Here is a 15,900-nt window from a genome sequence, read left to right on the forward strand (position 1 = left end):
TTTCAGTAGTATGTATGTGTTTTTTAATGAATTAAATATGTTGTTGAATTACAATGTTTTTTTTTAGAAGATTTATGTGTTGTGTTTTTAATAGTCATAATTTATGTGGTATTAGTTCCAAATCGTTTTATATAATGTTTGGTAGTTTTTTGTGAAGTTGATTCGGAAAATTGAACTGCATTAATGCTATAGTCAGTATTTTGTACAGTTTTTAATATAGAAAATGTTGTAAACATATTAAAGTATGAATGTGAGCCACTAGGGGGCGGTGATTGTTTATGAGTGAGTTTTTGAATGATTACTAAAAGATTTATTTAGACAGGTGAATTATTGAAGAATATAGTTCATGAATGGAGCATTGAGTTGTTTATTGATAAAAAAAAAAAAAAAATATATATATATATATATATATATATATATATTACTTTGGAAATGTAATAGATTACAGATTACAAATTACCCTATTTAAAATGTAATAAGTAGTGTACCTTTTCAATTACTTTATAAAAGTAAAGTAACTGATTACATCTGATTACTTTTTGATTAATTTTATGTTTCTAATGGATATTTTCAACTAAATCATTTCAATTTTATACCAAGCTGGTGTGACCTTACAGTAGCACTCTGTTTACTGTTAGAATTTAAAAATCTTTCCTCACTTGAATTAAGATTATATTAATTTAATTTTAAAGTACAGCCACCACAAAACCGGACGTTATAACAAAAAAATTGTTTACTGTTGTTACAAAGTCTAAATTTTGCATAGGTTTGACAGGACACACTGGCAAGTAACAATGCCTTGAAGAAAACGTAAATCTTAAAAAAGATTTCTTAAATGTTTCCTCTAAAAAAACAGATCATTATTTTTAGTTATATTTAAGAGAAAACACAATTGTAGATTATAATAATGTAGTAAAAACACGTTTTTCACTTTACTGATATAATAAAAAATAGTAAAAATCTACTATTATTTTTTTTTACCACTATGTGTGAATGGAAATCATTATAGCTTACAGGGTAATAATTATTTCTCACTAAGAGAAGCAATAATAGATTCTAGAATAGATACTGCCAAATCCAAACAGACTCCATCATTGTAGCTGTGTCATAAAATCCATGGTATTGTTTATTTATTTATTTAGTTTTTTATTGTTTTAAATAAAGTTACATTTAATTTAAAACACTGCTTAGATTCAGTGACCAACTGGGGTGCTTCATTAGATGATTTTGCAGGACCAAATGGGACAAACTAATTGAGAGATTTGTCCACTAGGTGGCACGTTAGGTCAACATCGATCATTAGAGGAAAGTTTCAAGCCCTCGAGAAAAACAGATTTATATTTTTCGAAAATAAACTAAACTGCAGGGATTTTCATCCTTCAAATCATTAGTCAGGTTTCAGCTGAAAATCACGCAGTAGCCTAGTCCAAACAATGATTTTACAAATGATATTCCAAATTAAAATGGTTTGAAAATGCAGTATTGTTTTGTGAAAGAGTTCATAAATATAAGTGTGTCTGGTAAAGGCAGGTAGCAGACTAGCAAATTTGTTATGAATGTTTTAATATTGGTCTCGAATACACAAAGTGGACGAAGAACGCGCTGACAAAGAGGATTGACGCAATCGACAGACATGGTGCGCCGCAAATTCAAACCGGAAAACCAATCAAACGCATCAGAATAGCACTGCTTTAATTAATGGTAGGCATCGCCGTGCATATAAAAAACAGGCAAAGCAGCAGAATAATATTATTCAACATATTCCAGATTTTTAAAGAAAATGTTTAGATGTAACCCCATTTGTAATCTTTAACATTTTCATAAGTAACTGTAATTTAATTACATATTTTTTCTCAGTAACGTAACGAATTACTGTTACATTTATTTTGTAATTAACACTGTATATATATATTTTAGTGTATTATGTAAAGTAGTTTTTTGGGTTTGGCATATTTTGGATTTTTCGTTTGATTGACGTCTTTTTGGACAAATTAGATTGAGAGGTTTAAACCATTTCAAACATTACGCGATGACGTAATCGTCCGTCATTAGAAACGTGTTTAGGCCAAACCAGTAGAAATCGCACTATTCAAGTACACCGCATGCATTGATCGGTACATCTGACATATATTAGAATGGCTTGAAGCTGTTGAAGCACGCAGAGGCATGTATTTGGTATAATTTTAAAGATAACAAGCTAATCTGAAAGGTGATGTATTGTTTGTGGAAATTTTTTTAGTCATCGGAGCAGTAATGTAACCTAAATGTGATGTGCGATTGTTTTGATCGTTATTGTTTGTAATGTGTTAGGTGAAATGAACAGAGTGTGGGTTCCGTTTGCTGGAGGTGCAATTATGAAGTAAGAGGCAGGTCGACTTCTACAACGCTAAGTGTGCACCGTAAGTGTTGTTGTTGTTTGTTTGTTTTTTGTAATATTTTATATGACATTATAGTATTACCATTTTGAAGTAAAGTGATATGTAGAAGTTTTTGTTGAAGATTTATTGTATTGAGTAAATGTTTAAAAATAGTTTTTAACTGTTAGCATATGTTTATTTTTTAAGTTAATATATTTCTAATTTATAGTGGTGAAGTAGGTGTAGGTTATTAGGTTTGTTTGCACAATTAGTGTACATTGCTTGTGTTTATAAGTGTATGGGAGGTATTGTCAAGAATGAGGGAGTGTAAATATCTGAAGTAGTGGATGTCTGATGTTAATAACTAATGTTATTTGTAATGGACTGCAGGTTTCAGTAGTAATGTTTATGGAGATTGAAGTGGTCAGTTTGGTGAACCATGTCCAGGACATCCATGAATGTGACAGTCTTACGTTTGTGTGCTGTGTGTAGGTGGAAGTAGTCAGAAGTAGTGTTTGGAGGTATGTATAATATGTTATGTTTGTTATGTGGTGTACAAAATGTGATAGAAATGTAAGTTTAATGTGATGATATAATTATGTATGATTTTAAGAGAAAAAAAGATGTGTTTATGCAGGAGCAGCTGCAGCATTTTTAGTGGGTATCGATTTGAACGATATTGGTGTAGGGTGGTTAGGTGTGTGTGAATAGGATCAGACAGTTTAATTGGAGGAATTTAAAGTGAATATACTTTTCTTTTGTTCAAAGTATGTTTGTTCTTGTTTGTTTAGGTTGGAAAGCAGGTCAATATTTAATGATGAAAGAATGTGTAACTTTTTTAACTAATGGTACGTAAAAGAGCAGTGTTTGTTTTATGAAATTTGTTTTAGTGTCATCATAAGAAATAATAACATAGTAGCATGACAAGTTGTTCTTAAGAATGAATATAAAATGTAATTATTGTTATGTGAAATAGCTTGATTAAAGAATAGTGTTTTTTAATGTAAATTTGTATTAGGTTTTATTGGTAGTGCAATTTATTTCAAGATTGTATTGTGCTGCGTTATAGGGAACAGGTATTTATTTAATTAGAATATGTCGTTTCGTTGATGAGTTATGCTAGTTTTATGTCAGAGGGGCAACATTGTTATTTAATAAGAAAAAGTATTTTTATTTTCTAAATTTGGTATGTTTTTTATGTTTCAATTTAGTTTGTTAATATAAATATTACTTTCCATTTCTCAACATTATTTATTATAATAATACAGTTAGATTTTTTTTATGGATGAGCACTTTGACAACATGCAGTATGCAGTGGTCTAGAGAGACAGCAGTTTTGTCTGGAATGAAATGAAGAAACAGAACAACCAGAGACATTAAATGTAGAAAAAGTGTGTCAAAGTGTCAAGATAGTTTAAGAAAATGACTTCTAAAAGTATAGTCCTGTGTTCTGTTTTAGGTAGCTGTGTAACCATCCTGTAAGGTGACTTTCAAAATAATGGTGTAAATAGATTTTATTTATCAACGCAGTTCTACTAACTAAATTCATTGTATATTTGGTGTTACCATATTTATCATTTAATACAGGTTTTGCCTTAGGTACAGTAGCACATAGTATTTAAGGTAGGTTTGCAGGTAGGTTTGTTGAAGTATTTTGGAGAGTTTTCTGCAATTCAGTCATTTGTGTAGTATTGTATATATTGTGGTTATTGCTGTAAAGTTTGTGTTTGTTCATTTATTTATTATTTTTTAAGTTATTTTATGTAAGTGGTTGGTATTGTTATTTTGGTAATAGATGTGTATGAATTGAGTTTGTGTTTTTGTGTTATGTTTTGCCCTTGTGTTTTATTAATGGTCTGTTTATGTGTTTTTCTCTGGTGTCTTGTTTTTACTTTCACTTTTGCAGATTCGTTTCATTGGTTGTCACCACTGATCTGTTTCACCCGTGTACTGTGATGTCACTGATCAAAGTCAGATCAGTGCCCATGGCATAAAGCTGGAGGAAAGATGTCACTCGTGAGAGAAAGGGAGACGGTAAGAGGATTGGATTTATTAGGCAGTTTTGTTTTTTGTTTCTTTCTTTGATTTGGATGCTGCCAGTTTTTTGTCTCCTATAGACCTTTCTCACAACTTCCGTATTTTGCGCCGGAAATACGTAATTGCTGTGTAAACCCATTTCCGCCCCGGTATGCCGGTAACCAGTTAAACAACGTGAAAAATGCTTAACGTGGCTTAATGTATGTAAAAAACGACCAGGAAACCGCAAGTTTCTGTCAGACCTTACGTGGAACAAACATTAACTACTATCAAAAGAACGAGCCCTTATTCCACATATAAAGTGAATAATATCACGTTAAGCGTTTTCTCCCCCATAGAAGCCCATTATAAGGAAACAGCTTAACGTGGTTTACGTACCTCAACAGCGACCAGGGAAAACCAAATGTATGTTAAATTTGACTTATAAGAAACACTTGCTGCTGTCAAAAGAACGAGCTCTCATTCAGCATATAAAGTGCGCGCCCCATAGAAGTCCATTATAACAAACAATGTTAGCTTTTTCCTTAATGGAGTTCTATAGGGAGAAAAGCGTGATATTATTCACTTTATATTATTCACTTTATATGCTCAATAAGAGCTAATTATTTTGACAGCAGAAAGTGTTTATTATAAGTAAAATTTTAAGCCACGTAAAGCTTTTTTTTTGGTATAATAGACTTCTATGGGGCGCGATCACTTTATATGCTGAATGAGAGCTCGTTCTTTTGAGAGCAGCAAGAGTTTATTTTAAGTGAAATTTAACAGAAGTTTGGTTTTCCCTGGTCGCTGTTAAGGTAAGTTAATAAACCAAGCTGTTTCCTTATAATGGGCTTCTATGGGGGAGAAAACGCTTAACGTGATATTATTCACTTTATCTGTGGAATAAGGGCTCGTTCTTTTGATAGTAGTTAGTGTTCGTTCCAAGCAGGTTCCAAGTAAGGTATGACAGAAATTTGGGGTTTTCTGGTCATTTTTTACGTACGTTAAGCCACGTTAAGCGTGTATAAACGCGGATAAACTCTTAGTGGAAAAACGTATATCCTTTATCCAATTTGTTCCTCTTTGTGACGGAGTTTTCCTACACGACTCTTATGGGGTCTGCAAAAGTTATCTTTGACAAACCAGCGAGGGAAGTTGTGTAGACACTCTCCATTTTAATTTTAAATTACCCGGCTTTCTGCTGTGTTGACATTACACAGGAAGTCTGCATACCCTGCGATTGAGTATTTCCGGTTTCTGTGAAAAAGGTGTATTCTCGTCATTTGTAGTGTTTATTGTCGTGTCATCAATTTGTATATAGTTGTAAACATGTTTGTTTTCTTTATTGTAATGTCACCTACTTTTTCACTGCTTGTAAATAAAACATGTATTTGGAGCATCATTCGTTTGTGGTGTCTCTCCTCACCTGAAGGTTACATGTATGGCGTACGAGTATTTCTTCTTAAAATTACTTAATGTTACTCCCCTTTCGTGAGGATCAACCCCCTGGGTTGTAACAGTCAAATGAGATATGTTTGTTTGTTTGACAGGAAAAGTGTGAAATGATGTGAAATAATATTGGTAATATTTGCTAATATTAGTCTCTTTCTTTCCTTTTTTGAGGTTATTGTTGCCAGCAGATGCAGATCGTGGATGAGCACCTAGAGATGATGTGTACAGACCTGGAGACAAGGAGTCCTAGATGAACGTCACAGAAAGATGTCCAATGAAGACCTTTTTTTTTAGATAATCGTCAGAAGAAGAGTTTGGGAACCACATGAGTGTCCTGCATAATCTGACTTGCGTGTAGTTGAGTTGAATTGCTGGTTTGATTTGGCCAGAGGTGAATTGGTGCCTGACTGAGTGTGGTTTATGATAACTTTTTTTGTGGATTTTGTTAGTGATGAATTTTCATTGTTTTTTTTTTCTTCTGTTGTTGTTTTATTTGACCTGTTGCTTGCTTAGTTGAGTATTGTTCATTTGCAGTGACATTGTTTGATTGACTGTATAGATACTATTGAAATGAACTTTGAAATGATGACATGATTGAATTTAGTTTTGAAATGCCTTTAGATGTAAATTGTTCTTTTTTTATCATTTTAAGTAGTGTGTTGTTGTATTATGAACTGCATTTGCTAGACTAGTAATAAAATAGTATTCAGTGATGTGTGGTTTGACTTTTTTTGTTGATTGTTGTGTTTGTGTAGATTTTATTCATGCATTTTTTCAGTTTATATATTTGGAATGGTGTTGGTACGGTGTTGTTGTTATAATATTTTAATTTAAAAAGTAGGCATGTGTTTTATCATGTTTTAAGGATGTTCTAAGAATGTGTTTACATTGTTAGTTTGGATTTACTATATCAGACATTGTTTAAGTATATTTTGTGTTGTAGGAGTGTTTTGTATTCCATATTGATGTATTTGTAAAAGGTTTCATTTTTTAAAAAAAGTTAGAATTAACATCTTGTATGGTAATTAGGTAGAGGTATTGTGGTAGTATAGTTTATGGCACGAAAAATTGTCACATGTACACATTTGTGTACAGTATAGACATATTTCAAAATAAATATTTTTTGTTTTTTACCTTTTCAGGGAAAAAAACAGGTTTTGTTTTGGAATATTGTTTTTTTTCATGAAAATAAAAATTATTTTTATTTAATGAAACGTGGCATTATGTATATTTGCATAATTATAAGATGTGTGTGTATGCTAGAGTTTGTGTTAAAGAGAATTTGTAAAAAGGAAATGATAAATGTTTAAGTGTATACAGGGTTTTTAATGTAGTCTTTAATGAAAAAGATATTACACATTTTGTTTTTAATTTGTAGTGTAGATTTATGTCAAGTGTTTCTGTTAAAGAGTTAGTTGAAATAAAGAAAAAAAAAACGTGAGGCGTATTTTGCACCTGGCACGGTAATTAGTAGGTAGTCTAGACTAGGTGTCCACGTGACATAGTTGAAGGCGCGGTCAATTGTTACGTGAATAGCTTTAAAGTCTAGACATATTTCAAAATAAATGTTATTTTGATCTCGTTTTTAGTTTTCGATTGTTACTGTATTATAGTCGAGGTCAAGTAATTACAATTAGACTATTTATATTATAGAGTTAATGTGTTTGAAATACACTTATGTGAATAAGATATTAAGGTAAAATTAGCATTATGTGCACTAGTTTACAATAAGATGGTTTTATTTATGTAGAGGATAGAACATTAGTTTTATTTAGTTCAAAATGTTTTGTGTTAATAGATTAATAGTTAATAGATGATTTTAATTAAACGATGTCTGATACTGAGTTGTTCGTTATGTTCTGTACTCCATGTGGAAGTTCTTTAATTAATTTGTAGGCCTAGTGCAGGTATCGATGTGCGAAATGTCCTTTATAGTCGAATGTTACAAATGTAACAAGTGTAAGACGAAGTAATTAAGTTTATACGAAGCTGTTCACGTGAGGTAGTTGAGAAGTTCGTATCAATGTTTTAGTGTTGAACATAATACTGGGATGTAGATATATTTTAATATGTAATTCTAAGCTACATGTGTATAGTTTTAATAACGAAACTTGTGAAGTATGAAATAAATGGATGTTATGTATATTTAGGTAAAGTTAGATGTATTATTGTGTTTTTAAGGATTGTAATGCAATTTAAGGATTTTTTTTTATATTTTAAGAATAATATTTTATTTTGAAACATGTGTCAATTTTAATAATTATTTTATTTGGAATAAGCAATATAAGAATTAACAATGTGATGTTTTTTGTTAATGGGGAAATATGTATAGGTTATATGTTTTTTGTGTCTATTTAGACATAGGTAATTATGGAATTAAGTAGCCTATTTATGGAATAAAATGAATAAAGTAGGGTAGTAATTTTAATAATGATAAATAAATAACCAGTATATTACGTAGGCTATATAGCGTAGCCTATTTATATGGTTTTCTGTTTGATTTTTATATAGGTGTTTGACCTTTGCTTGAACTGGTCAGGTGCTGTCTGTCTGTCTGGAATGGTATATTGGTATGTCTGGTTTTGTATCAATTGTAGTTCTGATGGGGTATATAAGTGCTGAGAAGGCATAGTTTGTCATTTTTGCAAATTGAGACAGCTATCATGGCATCCGCGACAAAAAAACCGAAAACTGAACAGCTTGTTAGTGTCTGTGGATATATTCATAATGTGTCGGTTGTAAAAATAGCTGCAGTGAGAAAAAATAAGTATTTCAATGCGGTTCTTCAGGTCAGCCGAGAAACTTTCAACGATGTTGCCGTGTTTTCTGCTGAGAAGCGCAACCTGTTTTTACGAGCGCAAAATTGCAGAAGCCCAGTGAAGTTGAGCGATGTCGAAGTTCAACCTAGTAAGTGTGTTATTGAATGTTGTTAAATTGTGTATTCTGCTTATTGAAGTACTCATTTTTAATGATATTTGTTGTTTTCCTTATTGTCTCAGGCCGTTCTGGTGAAGGTGTCGATGTCCTGTGTGGAAAAGCAACAGGTGTGACTGTGATCCCTAATTTGACGTTCCCATACAAGCAACCTCCGTCTAAGTGTAAGCGGACCGTGGGAGACGTCAGAAAAATGTCTGCTCGTCAATATGTAAGTGTTTAATATTGATTTAAGTTTTAGTGTGTTATGCTAATTTGCGTACTGTTTTTATTAATGTAGTGTATTTGTTATTAATGTTTTTGTCAGGTTGGTGAGTTGACTGGGCGGATTGTGCATTTGAGGACATCAACAGAGATGGTGGAGATCCAGGGCCGACAAGTTGAGACGCAGAGTGTGATGCTGCAGGATGCCAGTGGGACAATTCGAGTTCAGCTGTGGGAAAGTCAAGTGGGAGTCGTTTCCTTTGGCAAGACCTACAAGTTCACCCAGCTCAGCACGAGAGAGTTCCAAGGTGAACTGTTCATCACTACGACTCGGGAAACAACAGTTGAAGCAGTTTCACCTTTACCGGGACTTGGAGCAATGCCTCGCTGTGAGGTCAAGGAAGACCCTGTTGTTTCTGTCAGCGGTGAGGTGATAAGGGCGGAGGTTAACATTTCTCGAACCTGCGGGAACTGTAAAACTGCGCAGGTGGATTTTCAACCGAAGGCGAAGTTTCACAGATGCTGCAAGTGCAAGATGCTTCAGAAAACGGGGATGTATAAGCCAAGTGTCATCGCCAATGTTACCGTGTTAGGAGATATCGGAGAGATGAATGTGTCTGCAAACAATTCCGTCCTGCAGAAGTATTTGATTGACTGTGGACTTGGTCATCTGCTACAGGACGCCCAAGACGTAGAGGAGCATTTTTTAGACTGTGGTATACTGAATCTGGACATTCAAAATGATAATGTGGTTGCTATCGCCAACATTTCCAAGGAAAGTTGTACTTCTGAAGAATCCACGTCCGAGGTTGCCATGCCTGCGGCAGCTGAAGCGGAGGAGATGTCTGCTCCAAGTGAGTCTGAATTTCTTTGTGCAAGAAGGGAAGCTGAGCTTGTGTGTGCGGCAGCTGAAGCGGAGGAGATGTCTGCTACAAGTGAGTCTGAATTTCTTTGTGCAAGAAGGGAAGCTGAGCTTGTGTGTGTGGCAGCTGAAGCGGAGGAGATGTCTGCAGCAGGTGCATGCCAGTAGATGTATGTAATTATGCGCAATGTTACTTGAAGTTATGTTTGCTATGTTAAAGGACCAGTTGTTTATGGAAGTTGTTCGTTTAAATTATGTTCAAATGTTAATGTTAAATTCGTGAAAATGTTATTTCAATGTAAATTGTATTTAAATTCATGTTTTTTGGTTGTTTGCTGTTGTTTTGTAATTTACGTTGTGTAGCTTAGGTATATGTAAATATGTTTCTGTTGTTCGGTAATAATATTTGTTCATAATTTATCAATGTTAAATTTATTGTTTTAAATTCACATGTTGGTTGTTTTTTCATTGCCATGTTAATAAAGCATTGATAACTTTAATACAAAATTGTTTTGTGTGGTTGAGTTTCGAAAATGTAGGCTATTTCTATGTTTTTGATAGTTGTTACTTACAGCGCTTTTTTTAATTAAAATCGTTTTTAGTTTCACTTTAATGTGTAATGCATCGTCCATTTCATACAAAAGAAGTAATAATATGTTATTAAATGTAAAAATGCGTTTTTTTTAATGTGCAGTAAAACCTATTTATATTTTTGAAGTTTTAAATAGTTTTGAATGTTTTGTTTTTAGTATTTAATGTGTATTTTAAATATGACGTTTCATTAGATTATATGGTTGTGTGTTGGTATTTGTGGCGGCGTTTGTCATTAGATCTGAAGGTAGGACAAAAATAGAGTATTGAAAACTGTAGGCTACCTATTTTAAAGTTTCTGTAAAGAATAGTAGTCCTAAATTATTACTGAAATATATAGCGTTTATATTATATTTTTGTGAATTAATTGAGAGAGAAAAAGTTTTTTTGTGTAGTTTAAGTAGTCAATATTAAAAATGTAGTTTTAAGTTTAAAGCAGTTAGATCGTTTTTGAAGTTTCTGCTGTGTATTGAAATAGTTTTAGTAAAAACTTGTTTATGTTTGTTTGTCTTCCATGTGCTACCATTTGATGCAAGTTAAATGTGTTTTGTTAGTTAATGTATTTTGCATCTAGGCCTCACAAGGTGTTTTAATAGATTACACTGTTTTAAACGTTGTGTTTTTGCCTTCATTTTGTATACGTTAAAAAAGTTTTTGGGTAATAGGTTATAATGATCTAAAAATGTGAGCTTTGATTTGTGTTAGGTTACTATTGCTGGACATCAACTGATAATTTTTTTATAGAGATTTTATAATAATTTAATTCACTGCGTTGTAGAAGTCACGTACATTTGGCAGATCAAGTTCATGTATGTAAGTAACAATTTGTGTTTTTGTAAAGTACATTTTACAAAGTATATTATACAGAATTACTAAATATTTGAAAGGTTGTTTGTATTGTGGTATTAAAGTATGTAAAGTATTTCATATAATGTTAAGTTGTTACTTTAAGTACATGGCTTCTTTTACATGTATTCACATGTGAAATAACAGTTGATGTTTTGTTTTGGTAAATATTAACTTGATCATACTGTCAATGTGTTTTTGTTTTAAGTATAAAAGTGAAGCAGGTGGAACTTTATAGTTTGGTATATTAATATGCTGAAATCTTGGATCATTGGTTTGGTTGAGTATGCAGTTACAGGTAAAATGTTGTTGTTTTTTTGAGTCCATTTAAAACCGGGGTCGTCAACTTGCGGACCGCAAGATGCGTCCATGCGGACCGTGAAAGCTTTTGACATAATAAAAAAAAATGCCAAACGCTATTTGTAATAAATACATTTATATCAAGCACACTAGGGTCAGAGTTTGGCTGCAATCTTCCGTGCAGTGAGGAGAGTAGAGATCGGCAGACAGATGTAGCTTTCAGTGAGTGAAAAACGTTGATGGAATATGCATTATTTTGGGGTTACGTCGCAAAATATTGTAAATATATTTTTTTATACTGTATTTTTATACATGTTTATATTTTAAACCACGACGGTGAGCCTATGGATATCACACAAGCAACGTGACAACTGTATTGGTTAAAGTGAAAGTGAAAAAAGGGCTTTCAGCATCTGATGTGCACATTCTCTAAGAGACAATGATATACGAATATACTTCATATGCTGATATTAATTTACTTCCCTAATATTTCTCTTGTGCACAATAAAAAGAAACGTAGGGTTGTTTTTGAAAGTCGGTTCTTGAAATAAAGCTCTTCATTTTTATTGATGACTGTAGTGTTATTAGGGGTTAAGAAAGTTTTAATTATGATTTCAGGTGGTCTTAAATGTGGGGACTGAAAGGCAAGAATTGCGATGAAACTTTATAAGGTTACCCATTGAATAAATATGAGCGCTGCGCGTTTCAAAGTCAGCTGCGGCGCTGTTTTGTGTATCATTCTGATAGCGCCTCCTGCTGGAAGAGAATGATCTGACATTTTTAATCAGCTCGTACGTCTACTGTTGTCAAAAGACCAATGAAAACAAATCAGTCCATGGTTTTAAACACCAAACACGTAGAGTTGTAAATGTTTTCTGATGGATCGACAAGATCATATACAAATTTAAACAATTAAGGCAATAAAATATATGTTTATTAGCCTAATATAATACTTGATTGAAAATAATTGTTCAAATTAATATAAGAATTGATACTTTTGACTCTTGAAGGATGGAATGTGAATTTTATAATTTAAGAAATCTTTTTTGTTTTGTGAAATCTGGATCTCAATTGTAAATCATGCTTTTTACAGTCATTTTAATATTTATTTATTTATTAATTTAATTTTGTTTAGGTCTTTAAAAAAGTATTAAAATGTGTAGAATTTAACATAAAATATGCTGCAGATACCCTGGTCTCGCAAAAAAAACCATATTATATAATAAATTATACTTGTTCAAATGCAAATATAAAATAAGTAAAATTAAATATTTACTTACAGACAAATTTTAGTGCATTGATCAATTGGTTTATTTATTTATTTTTTACTTATGGTTCGTTTAATTTACTTTGGATGAAACAGCTGTTCACATGGGTGTTGATAGCATGTTGATTGATTCAACATATATGTCTGACAGAATAACATTTTCAGTATGGATAATACAATAAATGTAGTCATGCACATATGTAAGTAGGTTGTAATGTAACGACAGATGGACATATATTTCACAGTAGGTACAGATATTTTTAAAGTAATTATACGTGTTATGGTATAATATAAATCCAAAAACACGTAAAAAGATATTCATTTTAAAATTTTAAATTAAATTATTGTTAATAAAAAAAAAATGTATGCTTAAAGTTTTGGATTTGTAATAACATTTTTTATTTTATGATGTATATATAATTTCATCCACTAGGGAGCATGCGCGTGATTTATTAACGTACTTCCGCTTTGCCAGGAAACGACACCATTTTGTGTGGAGGTGAAAAGGTAAGCATGTGCTTGCGATTCTCTCTTTGTAATCTCAATCATACGTTCATTGATATTAGTCATCCATGATAGTTTGAAAGAAGTTGAAGTGGTTTTTCTTCTATTTGTTATGGTTATGGTTGTATTTTGTGAATAAATATTGGAAACATAACGTTTTATTTCATAACTAGATTCGTATAGTTTACTTCGTTATATATGAATTAAAATATGAAATAATTATCCATTTCTTGTTAAGTCATGTTATTAATGTAATTAATTCTTTGTATTGAGATGTTTGGAAGGTAATTAATGCCTTGTTAGTCAATTAGCTGCCTTGTTAAGTTATTAGGGAACTGATGAGGGAGTCGGCCATTTTAAGGGAAGTGCACTGGAACGTTCGCTCCCTGAAAAGTCTGACAATGCACCACAAAAACTAGGAGCATGGTTGTTAATTACCATGATTAATACTTTGTGGTAAGTAAGGAGGTACTAGGGCCTGTCTTTGTGTACGCGATATATTTATTTACGACGTCGGCAGGTAGAGAGGAGATTGACACGCTCCCTTAGTGTTGTCAATAAATTAGTCGTGTTGTGTTGATGATTAAAACTTTAGTGTTAGGTATGTTACTGTATTGTGTGTGTGTGTGTGTGTGTGTGTGTGTGTGTGTGTGTGTGTGTGTGTGTGTGTATGTGTGTGTGTGATGATTATGATCATGTTTCGTCATTTAGTAAGCCTGAATAGGTGATCGGTTCGTGTGGTAGTAAAGTAATTCATAATGATACGTTCATGAGCAGAAAACAATATTTATTTAATGTTCTTACAAAATGAGGGGGAAATGATATGCTGTATGTTGTCTGTCAGCATGTTGGTACTCTTGTGTTTCGTCTGCATTTTGTGATATGTAGTTTGACAGCTGGGTTGTCTGTTGGACATAGCAATAGTAGGTAATGATTGGGAGTTTATACAGTATCTATTGTAATGTTTATATATAAATATATATTTGTAATGTATTGATAAATTTATTATTTTTTATTGTTGATTTTGTACTAGTACCATGAATGAGACAGAAGTGATGTACTTGGATACTTTTTAGTTTATTTGGTTCATATTTGTATAATTATAGTTTGTGTGTATATAACGGAATTTTCTAGTAATTAAGTTTTGTTAAAAAGGAAAAATTCTATTTTATAATTGTCAATGCTGGAAAAAGCTTTGAAATGTAGTTTGAAGTTTATATTTGTTTTTGTCACTTGTGTTTTAATTGTTTTATTTTGGTTTTTCCACAGTTTTGGAGAAGATTTGAGAAGAAATCTGATTTGAGGTAAGGTGTTTAGTAAGTCTTTATTTTAATGTTCCCTTTTAAACATTCTGTTGACAATAAGTAATGTTGCGCCAAGGTTATTTTCGTAAACGAAAACTAAAACTAAGACAAACTATTGATCAAAAAACATTTTTGTAAACTGAAATAAAATAAAAATGTCAAAATAAATGAAAAAGTAGAAGAAAACGAAACTAACAACTTTTATTGAAAAACTAACTGAAATAAAATAATAATTATCAAAAATAAATAATTGTTTTTGTAATCATTATGTTCTCACCCCATGGCGGAAAAATAAAGACTGTGACATGAACAGCACCAGAATTAAATCTAGGCTACTGCATCAGTTTTTATTGATGTATTTTATGTAACACAAGCGATCAAATCATCATGTTTATGTAAAAAAATAACTGCTTCACAAACAGTCTTTTCAAATACCCAGTCGTTAATATTATCACAGCAATATTCTGATTAAAGGTCATAGTTTGGATATAAACACTGATGTGATGTCTATTTTTTGAAAGTAATTGGCGCTTCAAGTAATGTTTGTCGATTGCCTTGTTTCACCACTAGATGGAAACAACTGTTAAACAATGTATTTGTCATTGACTACTAGAGATTGATTCAAAAACGCAGGTTCATCCAGTTATGTTTTTGTGAGCAAATCATTTTTTCATTCAAACCACTTTTTCATAAATTTAATATAAAAAGTTGGTGTATTAAATATATTCTATTTTAAATATTATGTATTAAATGATTAATAATTCATTCAAATGAATTAATCACTTTTTAATAGACTGAAGCAATTAATATTTTGTCTCACATTATTTTGCTTAGTTTAGAATTGCTAGGAAATTGTGATCTCTATTTAATGTCTAAAAAACTGAAACTAAACTATATAAAAACTAAATAGAAATGTGTTCACAAAATAGAAACTAAACTAAAACTAACAAAATTGTTAATGAAACTAATAAAAACTAAACTAAGTTTTATGGCAAATTTAAAAACTATACTAAAATAAAACTAATTTAAAAAAGCTGAACTAAATTAACCTTGGACTACATGTCAAGTAAGTCTCAATAGAGGATCAGTAGACTGTCTGATTAATATCTGCTGTTTATTGTGAAGCCATCTGAACAGACAATCTACTAACTGCAGCTTACAAGAACATGTCAACTTATTCCTACCTTGATCGATCAGTCTACTAATACTGTACTAACACTGTACTGAGAGTCAGCAGGCATGTAAGTGCAGTGTTATTTATAG

The 15,900-nt window shown here is 31.8% G+C and overlaps 2 protein-coding genes across 6 annotated transcripts in view; one reads left to right on the forward strand and one right to left on the reverse strand.

Annotated features, from left to right (window-relative positions):
* LOC141286736 (leucine-rich repeat-containing protein 2-like) overlaps positions 1 to 15,900 on the reverse strand; it is a 371,513-nt gene that overhangs the window by 264,476 nt on the left and 91,137 nt on the right. The gene's annotated exons all lie outside the window — the stretch shown is intronic.
* LOC141286695 (hippocampus abundant transcript 1 protein-like) overlaps positions 1 to 15,900 on the forward strand; it is a 115,448-nt gene that overhangs the window by 44,699 nt on the left and 54,849 nt on the right. The window contains exons 3-6 of one of the 5 annotated variants that reach the window (XR_012339329.1): positions 2,311 to 2,399; positions 2,850 to 2,878; positions 4,264 to 4,391; positions 5,997 to 6,987. The exons of 1 other annotated variant lie outside the window; for it this stretch is intronic. The gene's annotated coding sequence lies outside the window, so the exon portion shown is untranslated. Of the gene's footprint in view, positions 1 to 2,310; positions 2,400 to 2,849; positions 2,879 to 4,263; positions 4,392 to 5,996; positions 6,988 to 15,900 lie in introns of those variants that run through there. 3 more of the 5 variants (XR_012339330.1, XR_012339328.1, XR_012339327.1) reach the window with 3 other exon arrangements.

This window comes from Garra rufa, chromosome 15, assembly GCF_049309525.1.
Source record: "Garra rufa chromosome 15, GarRuf1.0, whole genome shotgun sequence".
NCBI lineage: Eukaryota > Metazoa > Chordata > Actinopteri > Cypriniformes > Cyprinidae > Garra > Garra rufa.